The following is a 14,485-nucleotide window of genomic DNA, read 5'->3' on the forward strand; positions in this document are numbered from 1 at the left end:
ACACATGTGCAGATACATTGTTTTCCCCCACATGGAAGATTTGGCCACTGTTGAGGCAGGATTCTATGCAATGAGCCATATCCTCAATATTATTGGGGCGATTGACTGTACACATATTGCGTTAGTTCACCCTGCCAGAATGAACAGGTGTTCAGGAATCGGAAGAGTTTCCACTCACTGAATGTGCAAATGGTGAGCCTGGCTGACCAGTACATCTCCCACCTCACTGCCAAGTATCTTGGGTCAGTGAATGACGCCTTTGTCTTGAAGAATAGCAGCATCCCAAATGTGATGGCCCAACTACAGAGGCACAGGGTGTGGCTAATAGGTGAGCTAGAGTCCCCACCCACTGTATGTCAGTGTATGCCTTGAGGTGTTATCCCATAGGATTGTGTAAGGCTAAAGTTTGTCCCTCACTATTTGCAGGTGACTCTGGCTATCCAAACCTTTTGTGGCTCCTGACTTCTGTGAGGAATGCCAGGACAGGGGCTGAGAACCATTATAATGAGGCATGTGTGCGAACCAGAAGAACAATAGAAAGGACCTTCGGCCTCCTGAGGCCAGGTTCAAGTGCCTCCATCTGTCTGGTGGATCCCTGTGCTACTCACCCAGGAAGGTCTGCCAGATAGTAGTGGCATACTGCATGTTGCACAACCTAGCCCTCAGATGGCATGTGCCTTTTCTGAAGGAGGAGAAGACTGGAGATGCCCCTGTTGCAGCAGTGGACCTTGATAACAGTGAGGATGAGGAGGCAGAAGATGAGGATGTGGACAACAGAACATCAGGTATACATTAATACTTCCAATGATACACAGGTGAGACAGTGGAATTGATCATTGCTCTGAATATTGATTTAATCTGTGTGACTGTGGTATGATGGCATTCGCTTCCTTTGTATCTGAACGTACGGTCACCTATGGCTTTTAATCTTACATATGTTGGTGATATGACAACAGTGTCCTGATGTGATTACTACAGACAGATACAGGTCATTAATTGTATGCTATCACAGTGCCCATATCATTTGCACCAGATGTGACTGTTCCCCTAAATGCACATTTTCAACTCTTAAAATACTATCAGCCACGTTGTGTTCAAGGGTGTTTATTGTGGTGATATAAAATTGAGGGTAAAGTGCAATGGAATGGGGTGATGGTAGAGGAAAGTCCAGGGTATTGTTCCAATTTGTTTGTAGCACAGGTGCAGTATCCAAGGGGCCATAAGTAGGGGAGCAAAGGCAGTTCAAAGTGGACAAGGTGACAGGGTGGGACACAAGGGGGACAATCAGGGGAGTCTCATTTCCTGGCGGTGGTCTTGGTCTTGGCAAGTGTCTCTGGCTTCTGTCTGATCACAGGGAACGTTTGCATGGAGGTTCACCTTCTGCAGGGGGAGTGGTGCTGGTGGCCTGTGGGACCTGTGGCGGGCCCCTGCAAACTAGCTGCAGCGGAGGTGGTGGGCTGGTCAATAGACTGGCTAATGGTAGGGGCCCGCTGGTGTGCTGTTGATTCCCTCATTATGTTGGCCATGTCTGCCTGCACCCCTGCTATGGAGATCATGGTGGTGTTGAGAGCCTGCAAGTCCTCCCTGATCTCCTGATGGAGTTCCTCCTGCAGCCGCTTGTTCTCCTGCATGTTGTCAAGGATCTGGCCCATCGTGTCCTGGGATTGTTTGTAGGCACCCAGGATCTTGGTGAGTGCCTCCTGGAGAGTCAGTTCCCTGGGTCTGTCCTCCCCCTGGCGCACAGCAGTCCTCCCAGTGTCCCTGTTGTCCTGTGCCCCTGTCCCCTGAACGATGTGCCCACTGACCCCAGGTCCCTGATTGTGTTGGGTGTGAGGTGTGGACTGGGGTCCCTATGCAGGTGGGCACACTTCTGATTGACATGTCTTGGGGACAGAGGTGTGGGGATGCTGGGCGGATGCTGTGGTGTTGGATACTGATGGGGGAGGTTCTGTGGTGGACTGGGCTGGGGTGACCGACTGTTCAGTGGTCCCTGATGGGCCAGGTTGTTGATCCAGATCCTGAAGTTCAGAGTTACTGTCATCACTAGGGGCATCTTTTGTTGGGGAACTGGTTTGTTGTGGCACCTCCTCTCCGATGACATTGGCTAGGGCACCTATGGGATGTAAGTGATGTATTATGCTTCATGCCTGTGACATATTGTACATCCCTAGCTTCCCCTCTATTGTTGCTGTTTCCCTGACACCTTTTTTTGTGTATGGTGATGTACTGTGGGATTTGTAAAGGGTCATAGGTAATGTGGGTGTGTGTTTTATAGTTCTGTGGGTGTGTGGGTGTGGTGTGTGTATGAGTGTCAGGTGTATGTTTTTGGTATTGGCCAATGTTGTGCAGTTTTGTATTTGGGTGTCCATTCTGAGCGTGCCGGTGTGTACCGCCAATGATTTACAGCCGTTGAATGTCCAACGTGGTGATTTGTGGGTCTTGATGTAGTGGCATTTTTTTGTTGGTGTAACGGTATGGGTGTTGGTACCGACAGTTTAACACAACCTTTTTGCTGGCGGATTTGTGTATGTGGCAGTATTCTGTCGGTTTGGTGTGTGTGTCATAATATGGCGAACGGATATTCACCGCCGCCGTCAGCATGACGGTAAGCAGGATTTACCGTCAATGTCATAATGAGGGCCTTTGTGTTCAATTTTGACCAATTCCCAATTCTCTTCCTCTCCCACACACTGCAGGGTAGAGAAAAGAAAGATTAACAATGCTGTTAATGGTTCAAAGTGACCTCTGATAGCAAAGTCTTTCAGGTTTTAAAACTGTTCTTCTTGCCAAACTGTCATGAGAAAGAGGCTTTCAATTGGCTATTAATCAAGTGTTTGTAGGATCACAGACACACAATGCCAAAATAGCTTTGCTGTGATGGGAAAGCTGATGGAACTTTACAACGTTTCTGCTATGTGGGCACAGCACAAATGTCAACCACATTAATTCTTTCATGTTTATGTTGTAGGGAAAAAAGGGAATCTCCACAATGTAGTCACTATTTCTGTTCATACCACTGAGCTGTCTCAGATCATACTGAAGTAGATATTTCGTTCCAGTTTTTGTTCTAAAAAGCATATTTGGTTAAATGTTGGGAGTCACCCCATTCTGCGACTGGGTTCCAGAGAGGTGGAACAAATATTGTGGTCATGTCTTACTGATTAGAGTGTTCAAATGTACTCATTTTGGTCATGGAACCCATTAACGTGGGTTCTAACCCCAATTTTGATATGTAACAAAATAACATGTAATGTGGGCAAATAGCTGTGTCTCCGAGTAATTCAAATTTTAAATATGTGTAATGTAAGATAAATCTGTGTAATGTGGAAACTAATTGTACTGTGAGCTATCAGGTACTCTAATTACATATTGCTATCCCCGAACTCCTCAGCGTCTTCTGTTTTAATATCTCTCTCTCACACACACAAGGTAACAAGCACCTGAAAACATGTTTTCTGTGAAGCAGCCCTCTGTCCCTTCGAGTCAGGTTCATGCAGCATGAGTTTCATTCCATGAAAAAATAATGGTGGTAATTAAATAATTAAAGTAACACTCGTACACACACCTGTTCCTCTGCTTTGTAACCTGATCAGGGTTTATTACTGGCATGCAAGTTGTTGCACAGTTCACTGAAGGAGGCATTCAAACTCCTGTGCTATCTCACTATATAACTGGAATTTGCAGAACTTACAGTGACCACAGATTCTGTGGCATATGCCCAATTCTCTTTTGACAGTGTTTTGTCAGGTTTCATTAAGAGATTCCACAGCTATATTGAAAACCAGGCAGAGAAAAGAGACTGACCATAAAAAAGAATAGACGTACATAGGCATACACATCTTCAAACAAAAATTGCCGTGTTTCATACTGCTAAAACCAGCCCAAAATCCTTCAAACCTATTAAAATACAGAGTAACTTTACAGCTCTAACTGAAACTCTTGCAAACTGGGAGGCAACCGCTTGATAGTGGGTGTAGGTGCATGTTGTCATCAGTGCTTAGTTTGTAAACAAAAAAATAGTAATAAATAAATGTCATGGCCCATCTAGAAGGTCACTGCATCCTGAACCACCCGTTGCCCTGCTAGGGATGCCAATGACAGAACCAACACAACTACTAACCATTGCACTCCTAAAAGTGTAACAGTTCAAAATATTCCAGCCCACACAAAGCTATAATGACGGAGTGAGCAACAGGTGATATTCATTTTGAATGTATATTGACTTATTATACACTGTTGTTGTGCTTATCTCAAAATTTGACAGACAGCACCGCCATGTAGTGGACGGTCCCTAGAGCCAGTGCTGACAATTAAGTGCCTGTGCTGAGCACCAGAAACTACCGGCTGAAATTAAAAACTGGTTGGCATGTGAGGAAATAAATATGGATGGTTCAACCTATACAATGGACTATGTATTTCAATTAATAATAATTTATATTTTCAAGGCCTTCTTTTATACCGTTCTGTACACTATATTATAAAAACACTTGAGCATATAATGGAATTAGCATTTTTGCAGCACATGTAAAGTGAATTTCGGTGAAACTGATAAAGACACGTATTACTACTAAACTCAATGGTTCTCATTTTACCATCCTAGAAAGGACAGAAAGCTGGCTTGACCATCCTAGGATTTTAAGTTGTGAACTTGTATGTTGAGCAGATTTCTACCATAGGCCTCTTAAGCCCACCACTAACTAAAGCACAGATTTGCTTCAAACGCCCTAATGAAACACACTGAACACAAATGTGCAGGTCTGCAGAGATATCAAGTTGCTGAACTTTCAAAGCATTATTTAAGTCACAAAAGAAATTCATTTTAAGAGCTCAGTGGTTATCTCAATAGTGGCTTAGCTTTGCCTGTTGGAGGTTTAAGGAGATGTGTTGTATGCAAGCTCAGTGAATGCGTCCATAGTAAGGCCTCATTCAGGTGCGGCTCCTTTGAAATTGGCAAATGAGCATCACCCCCCTGGCTATGCCAGGAGCTGAAAGATAAAACAATATTTCTTTATTGTTTTATCTTTCAGCATGTGAAATGGGGGGTAAAGTGGTGGGGGCTGGGCCATGGGAGGTGGGAGGGGAGGAGGAGAGCGCGTGCACTTAAGTGCGCATCTGTGTTTGACCGGCTGTCTCAGGCTGGCCAAACACACATGCGCACTTAGGTTTCTCCAACCCGGCTGTGTTGAACAGCCGGGCTTGAGGAAACTGCACAGACCCCAGGGTGGTGTCTGAACAGCAGTCCAAGCCGCTCAGACCAATCCTGATGCTGCTTTCATGCTAGGTTTAGCATGAAAGCAGCATCTGGATTGCTGGGGAGCCTGTGCTGGTGTCCCAGTGAATGCTGGGACACCAGAAGGGGATTGAGGCGGCAGGTGACGGCAGTGATGGGAAGGGGAATGTTTTTACAAATTAATTTTTGTCTCCCTCCCATCCTGGTCCCCCCGTCGTCATCCCCCTGAAGTCCCCCGCCCCTCCTGTGGATATCTGCGGTGGCTGCGGCTGACCTAAGTGCAAGATAAGGGCCAGGATTTGACAAACACATTAAGCATTCTAATCAGTTTATTATACACTAGCACATGCACTTTATTTGCATTTATTCATGCATTTTTTATTCCATGCTTAGATGATATCTTTTTGGAGCATAATTGTGCATGAGGAGCATTTAGTGTGGACTTAGAATATGCTGAAGTTTGTGTTTTAGAAGATAAAATGGGTTATATTACAACACTGAAGCTTTACTATTGACATGCATTTTGACTCCAATGTTGTCAAGATGAGTAGAAATTGAGTTAAGATTTGTACATATATACTGTATTACACATGCTTACCTGGATCATATGTTGGGAGTTGATACTGTGTAGTGGATGTATTTGCAAGTCAATAATATTTAAATTGATACTCTGACATTCAACTAAGATTAAGATGGGGGGGTATGTTAAATCTATTCAATGGATTTGAGTTGTAAATAATAATAAATAATAGGTTCTATGTTCCAACTATGGCTATTTTGTAAAGTGTTAACTTCCAATAGTCTATTTTAAAGTGCACCATAATGAAATAATAGTTAGTACTGCTTATGCTGCATGTTTGAAATGCAAAATAGATATTAATGCTTTATTCTCAAGGTTAAGTGAGGCAAATAGTCAGTGCATGACCAGTCGAGTGAATGCAGTCTCTGTCTCCTGCTTCCACACAGTCAAGATGCCAAAAAGATCCTCAAATGACTCCCCATCAACATTCATAGAACTGCCACCTAAGCCCTCATCACCAGCAACCTGGACTAATGCAATGCACTCTATGCTTGAAGCAATGTTCAAATGATCATACAAAACTCTGCAGCCAGGATAACTGTCAACCCCCACCCTTACACCACTTGCACCTCAAAGAGCCACACTGACTCCCAATCCACAAACAAGCACTTTCAAACTCCTCACGCACACATACAAACCCTTACACAACATTGGCCTCACATCCCGCTACACCCACATAAGCTTCCAAAAATCTACCAGACACCTCAGCTCGACTGGACTCCTACTCGCACACACAGATCTGGCAGTCGTGCCTTATCCTACCTAACGCCAAAAGCCTGAAATTACCTGCTCCTACATATCAGAACCTCCTCCTCATAGCTTGAACTCTGCAAGAAACTGAAGACATGGCTCTTCTAGCCCCGATCCTGGCTCCTCCCATACAGCTTTTACTTCTTTGCTATGCGCTATACAACTGCATATAACATAACAAAACATAATGCTATCAAAACAACTGAATACTTTTTCAGAGCATTATCTTCTCTCTCTGTAGCAACACTGCGAACTAATCTCAAACCCACCTAATACCCACTAAGTATTTCTTCCTATCTGTAGTCACACCAAAATATTTAAATGGACACACTCTAGTGAAAAATCAGTAAATCTAAGACGTTATACACACACTACAATCCAGCACTGATACCCACAACATGGTTAGCTTATTAAACACAAGTTTCTACAGCTGGAAAGGTAACGTGCCAATTGCATGGCATGGAAGTGTCAGAATACAACTAAAACTAGTTGGTGGAGAAACGTGCATTTACATTCCTAGTTACAAAGTACAACCTTTTGCAAAATAGAGAGGCCGGGTTCCATGCTTTGCAACTTAGCTCCGTTTATTGAGGTAAGACACAGAGATTAAATATAACACCAAAATAAATTTCAGTTTGTTATAATTCTGTGTAGACAGCCACAAGCTGAAAGAAATTCAACATATAAATCTTTAACATGGTACAGAATCATCATTACACCTCGTAAAGTCACTTACAAAATAATTAATCCCATAGGTTTGAGAAAGCATTCTGGTCAGAGTTCACAAATAAAATATCAACTAGCTCTTGTTCAAAGCAAACAGAACAGTGTTTAAGTACATTTTTATTACTTTTATTTATTTTTGCAACAACTATTTGCATTTCCCTGCTGTTCAAAATACTACAAAAGCACAAACGATGTGCGGTTCTTACAAAAAACATACGTTCACAAACTTGGAAATTCTGTGGTGGGGAAGAGAAAAACAACCCCGAAGTTGCGGCTTGGACATCATATTGTAAACTGTTTGTATAGAAAAAAGACAGTATTCATTTCTGACATGTTAGATTTTGTGTCCTGTTACTCTTAAGAGGATGCCCAACTCTAAGGGGGTAGGATAACTGCATTGCCAAAAAGCAATCCCAAGAAAAAGAAATGGTCAAATACTTTCTTAAGACTACAACAGCATAGCTAGCCATCGTGGATTTGAATTTTTCTCCACATGGAGATTTTTAGTATGCAGTGTTACTCTTGGAACAATTTTGAAAATCGGAATTAGGATATTGTCTTGACAGCACAACGAATAACGACCTCCACTCATCTTGTTAAATCTTTCCTAGACAACAATTGTTGTGTCTCGTTTGTAGAAAATGTGTGCTTTTTTGTTTTTTTTCATCGTTTGCCCCCTGCCATCTTGTTCATGTTAAAATTATAACATGGCCTTGGAAATGAGAATAAAGCATATTAGGTGAAACCAAATCAAAGGATCAGCTGGACCAATACGTACTAGCCTCCTTATATTGTTTCATTTGATATTTCACCGTGAAAAAGTGTTTTAGTCTGGCACATACAAATTTACATTTTTTGATTTGCATACTATTATTGAATATAGATATTTTAATTCAATGTAGGTCAGTCAAATATGTATGGTGCATATAATTTTTTTAATAAATGTGAATCGTTTTCTTGGAAACGTTTATAAAACAGTTGCAGAAATGTCTAGAATTTTATAGAGTCTATTCTACTTAAGGTGGTTTGTGTCCAATAGTTTGTTTACCTCATCAAAAAACATCAGATATCTTACATAACAAAGTGCATATTTTTAGTGCTGTTTTCTCTAGAGCCTTTTTTGCATATCCACCTTAACAGAGATGATAATAATAATTTATTATTACTACCTGCTGAGTGCTTAACTGTGGTTAACTTGCTCTGCTTTCAAATACATAGTGTATACTAAGAAGAAAGGGCAAATACCAATTAGTAACCTGACAGCATATAATGGAGGCAAGAAAATGTGTTTCTAATCAAATGCAATATGGGTAGATAAACTCACTGACCCCTGGTGGTTCATGTCCATGCTTTCCACTATTACGGAAAGTTGAATGGAGCTAAACAGACGGAGATTAATGTCAGCATGCTAGAGGAGTGAGTTATAGTTAATGTAGTCTGGCCAGCAAGTTGACAATAGTATGTCTAGAGGTGTGCGAGTTATAGTAATTTTACTGCAGGCGTAAATTATACCTAAGTTATAACTATAAAGTTATAACTATAACTTTAGAATTTCTAAAGTTTGTGTAGTTAAGTTGTTTTTGTATAGAAATAATATATTTTGACTGCAAAGCCCATCTCAACCTTCCAAACCTAGAGATACTGCAATAATAATAATAATAATAATATATGGGATAAAGTACCTCTTGCTGTGCACCATACATACACTAGAAGTCACTGAGTTAATGGCCATAGAGAGTAATGAAGCCAAAATCTGAGTTCCTTTATAAGGTAATAGAACTCAGAGTTGACTTGCAATATCCTTTCAATGTACAGCAGAGGGTATTTTATTCCTTATAATACATGGTCACACCATCACTCTTCCCACAAACCACTTGGATCCTTGATGTCTTGCTCTTTCATGTTTGTTGCAAACATAACAAATAAAACTACAATCTTTACCATAAGATTAAACACACTAAAAAGCAGTTAATAATTTTGCAAAAATATATTAACAACAGTTTAATGTAAATACTTTTAAGACATGCTGTGGTTTAGATTGTTTAGAAAGACGCAGATATTTTTGGTAATGACAAAAAGCATGGCAAAAATGCACATGTTGCCATAAATATGACCTTCTTATTGAAAACTTTTTTTAAAGAAAAGCATCAGCAGAAGGAAAAGTGAGCTCCCACTTTCCTTGTTCCAATTGCAGCTGTAATTATCCTTCATGACCTGCCTTTCACCCTGGCTACTGACTCTGGCAGAAGGCATTGTGATATAAGAACTTAACATTAAACATGTATCAATGACAGGCTTTTATACACAGATTGCAGGATCCCATAAATAATAATCATAATAATAATAATAATGCCACCTGATGGGCTTCACTTGATGTCCCGGTGTTAATGCAGCCAATGTGTTTTAACATGTTGCTCCATCAGCACTGTTCAGTGTATCCAACTACATTTACAATAGTAGTTATTAAAACAAATACCTTTATCATTCCTGCTAAGATATGTCTAGTTAAACTATAATTCGGTAGAAATCTTTGTATATGAACATTGACTCCATAGAGTATGGAAGTCTTAGACATGCTAAATTTTTTGGTAACAAGAGTTACAGAATTTGAAATGTTATAAAGTAGCACTCCCAGTGTTGGATTTGAGCACTGGTTTACCAATAGCTGATGTTTGAACATGATGAATATAATGTCAAAATCTGGGAAGTTAATCTAGTGAAAGAGAATAATGGGGCCCAGAAGGATTGATACTACCTTTCTCTGTGTCAAGCCTCATCCTCAAGAGAGAAGCACGATGTTCTGCCAATATAATAAGAGGGGCAATGAAAATACAAGTTTGCTTATGTTATGTTTTTAGTCTAGATCTTCACCATGGAAGAACAATGACTCTTTTTGACCTAAAGCTCACAGGACCAGAACAAACTTACCTTCGCAGGACAAGATTATACCACAGCAGTGCATTTTCTGTTGTCAGCCGTCATGCCGGGACTGAAACAAAGCCATTTAAATATGACAAATAATGTAGAAAGTGTCCATGAGCTAGTTATCGAATAAAGTGGCGTATAGGAAAGGCAACCATTTGGAAACAGGATGAATGTCTCAGAAAGTCTGGTGTTTGACTGTATCTGTTCCTTCCCTCTCGGCTCTTCTCTAATGTTACAAACTCAGGGGTGCATCTTACAAGAGTACTGCTGGTACAGTGGGTACTCGGTTGAGAGGTGTGAGGGGCTCACTGCACTACAATTGGTGTTTTTTCTTTTTTTACCAACAACCATGGGATGGAGGGTGTAATGCCTCTAAGCAATGGCACAATTGGGCACAATTATTTTCTCGATGATCTAAAGCAGAAGTGTGATTGGAAGATGAGTAAAACCAGACCTACAAGGAGCGCTTAACACTTGGCATTTCATCAAAAGAATGTGTGAAATCCTATTGGCGAGAGAAGCAAGGAAGGACATCTCCAGAAATAATGCAGTACTGGTGATCCAAGCTTTCAGTATGGTTTTTGCTACAACGAGGGGAATTTCAATCAGTGGAATGACCGGCCACATGCTCCTAAGCATGGAAGTGTGAATTGTCTTAAATTAAAAAAACGAGATGTAAATTAGTGCTGCTATGCTGGCAACTTGGAAAGAAAAAAGGTAAGTCCTTGTCTGCGCTTTTGGAAGGACCACATAACCCATAGGGTGTGCTTTGAAAGGAGGCTGACCTATGGATCGGCTACGAGACAGTCCAGGAAGGTACCTTAGGAAGAATCTACAGCCACTTTAGCAACCACCATGTTGGCATTGCACCCTTAGCATGGCATGTCACTGGAGCACACGCAGGAGATAGGAAATGACCTAAATAGGCCCCTTTCTATACATCAAGAACTTTTTGAAGTCTTTGCTTCATCTTTATTGTCCAGCTGTGCATTTTTAGACAGGTCGTCATCATTCGATAGAAGAAATGTGCATATAAGTCCAAAATTGTGTTACGAAGGTCTGCATAAAACCAACATGAACATGACAATTGTTAAAGACTTCAAGGGCTTTGGTTAATTTGCCAGACAGGGAGCTGATATTTGGGGTAAGCTGTGGATGAATGCAAGCATGTTCTGAAAGGGTCTAATACTTGTGACTCTTACATAAGGGGCTTTTCACCAAAAAGGGATGCTAAGTTCCATCATCACCGGAAAAAGAGCTGCAGGGTTTGCAGTATTTTACTTAATTGAAAATATAGGGCCATATTTATGAAAGGGCTATGTTGCTTTTGCACTATGCAATGAGGTGCAAAAGCGATGCAACCTTTAAGATGCGATTTATCAAGCTACGAAAGGCCACCCTGTGTGGCTTGATAAATCTGGAGTAATGCAATCCAGCACATATCACTGCGTTGCTTTACTCTGCCCCAGTGATGCGTTCCAAGGGTGGTGTGTGGGTGTTCCCATGCAATACCCAAGGATTCTGAAGCATTTCCAGATTCACCATAAGTGGTAGACGTGGGAATGCAGCAAAACTGCTACGCCTCCCCAGGTCAGACCTATTGAGGAGAAATATGTTTATTTCTCCTCCTTTTTTCCTTTCTCGTGTGCTGCATTCTGCAGAGCACAAAGAAAGAGGAAAATGCCTCTGGGAATTATTTTCCTGCACCAAAACAATCCTGCCTACAACGCAGGCACCTTTGCACCATGAGGCAAGGGTGCCTGCATTGGCACTAGGCAGTCAAAGTGTGTCCTAGCTGAGAAATGACAGGAATGTGTTGTATATTGTTAAGTACGTTGCATTCCTGTCCTTTCCTTATCATGCAGTGCGGGGCAACAAGATGACGTGCTGCGCTGCGTGATTATTTCATAAATATGCCCCATAGTTTACAACACAGCACTTAATGAAAGAGATACTTCTGCCTCTTATATCACTTGTGAGAATGTCGGCATTGTCTGCATAGACACTGGGCTAACAATAGCCCCTGCATCCCCTATGGTTCCAGGGGGCCCCCTCAGCATAGTAAGCTGTGCCAGATTGGGTCAGAGGGGGGGCCTCCATGTACTTTGCAGAGCACCCCCTCAAGTTCCTGAACGCCACTGTGCAAGGTCACTTAATGAAGAAGATACCTCTGCCTCCCTTATACAGCGAATGTGGGCATTGTCTGGTCACTTGGATAAAGCAGCTTCTGCTTGTGTCTCCCTAAGGGCCTGACTTATGAAAAGTTAGCACCGCCTTTGTATCATTTTCTGATGCAAAAGTTGAACAAACTTACAAAATATAATTATATTTTGTAAGTTTGCGCCGATTTTGCGTTAGAAAATCCTGCAAAGGCGGCGCTAACTTCTCAGAAATCCGGCCCTAGGTTCATGTAGGTGACAGCAGCAGCCTGTACAAGGTGGTTGGTCCAGACTGCAGCTCCAATCAAATCCAAATAAACCAATCCAATCTAAAACTGCTGATAACCTCTCAGGGCCTAAAGGCATCCTAACACTGCAAAAAAGCCCACGGAGGTCCACCGCCTCTATAACAGGAAAAAATCGCCTGTCTGCGGAAAATCAAACAGCCCTCCATTTTCCTCGACCCCAGTTTTTTCTCTTTCACCAGTGTACGGCCTTTCTTAATTAGAGGATCTCGTGTTTTTGACCCAAGGCTCTCCAAAGGTTTCTGACATGCCTGCTATGATGCGAATCTATGTGCTGTGTCCATAGAAAAGGGAAATCTCGCTGTTTTGAGAACTGAGGGAGCGCAGCAAAACTTTACCCCTAATTTTTTATTCCTCAAACCATAAACAGCCTGATGCGCAATGGATAGCTTTTTAACACGATCTCTATCAACAGAGAAAACCAATGAAGTTGTGCTAAAAATCAGTCACATTAGATCCTGCTGGCGTGTGGCTGACAAGACACCCTGCTTCTGACAATCAGTGGAGCTTCGTGGCACAAATCATGAGAAGAAACAGCTCTTGCAAAGTATAAGTCGAAGAAAACCGACGGCACAACACGGGACTTCTTCCACTTTCTAGTGTCTGGTGCTTGGGAACAAGTCAGCAAAACGGATGCACCAGAAATAAATGGAGGTCTTGTAAATAATCATACATTTTAGGCCTCAAAAGCCAAGCATGTGGATTTCAGTGTCCGGGACACCAGACCTGAAGCAAAAAACGCTGGCTTTCGCCAGGCAACACGTGTGCGAGTACGAAGGACAGAGATGTGCAAAGTGTTCGAGGTTGGAAGCAAACAGATGTTCTGCGGCCAAAGAGCGGAGAAGAGGGATATCTTGGTACCCACCCCTCAATGGCTCGGATACTCCACATAAGAAATAACCTGTGGACACAGACACCAGAGGGGCTATCCATGGGTTGCTGCTGGTATTTCTGACTTTCCTTGTGACTGTTCTTCTCTTCGTGAAGGCACCGCTCCAAAAGCACTCGCAACCATTCAATTCTTCCACTTCTCCTACGTCCAGCAGCAGAAATTAGAAGAAATAGCAAAGGCGAGGCAACGTACCGACGTTCAGAGAGTGCATGATGGCGTCTCCCCTAACCAAGGCCGTATGATAAAACGGGGTCCTTGAATGAGAGGTGAACGGCTTTTCTTTTAAAGGCGCTATTTCACGCCTGAAAGCTAAAATAAAAGACAAAAGTGTTGGGAATGGGAATTGGACTAATTGGAAGGGTGATGTAGCCAATTGCTCTCTTTAGAGCCGCGATGGGGAAGTACTAAAGCTCGAAAACACGCGAATTGAGTTATTATTGGGTCCTGCGGGATGATTACTTATTGCTGCCAGGTGTATGCATTACCTCTTTATGGAAGTATAATCTGCTTTTAATGTTCCTTCAGAATAGTTGGTAATTGGATGACAAGAGGTGCAACGTGATTTGAAGGGGGGGGGGCAGAAATAGAGTTTGCTATTGGAGGAGGGAGCGCTTACACCTCTAGAGGACTTAAATTACTAACAGCTCATCCGCTCGAGTAGGAACGGCGATCGGAAAGGAGAAAACCAGAAGGACCAAAGGGAGAGAGAAGAAAACAGAAAGGTCACAATTTTAAAAACCAACAGTGAACAAGCATTTTCAATGCAACGGGGCTCGCATTTGCTCGAGTTGGAGCTATTTGCATTGTTAACTCCTAACCTAACTTATCTTGCCACACAAATTAAAAGAAAAAAAATACAGAGCGATCGCGATATGTAAAATACAGCGCGATCGCAATATGTAAAATGCAGCGCGATCG

The sequence above is a fragment of the Pleurodeles waltl genome, chromosome 7 (assembly GCF_031143425.1).
Source record: "Pleurodeles waltl isolate 20211129_DDA chromosome 7, aPleWal1.hap1.20221129, whole genome shotgun sequence".
NCBI classification, from domain to species: Eukaryota; Metazoa; Chordata; class Amphibia; order Caudata; family Salamandridae; genus Pleurodeles; species Pleurodeles waltl.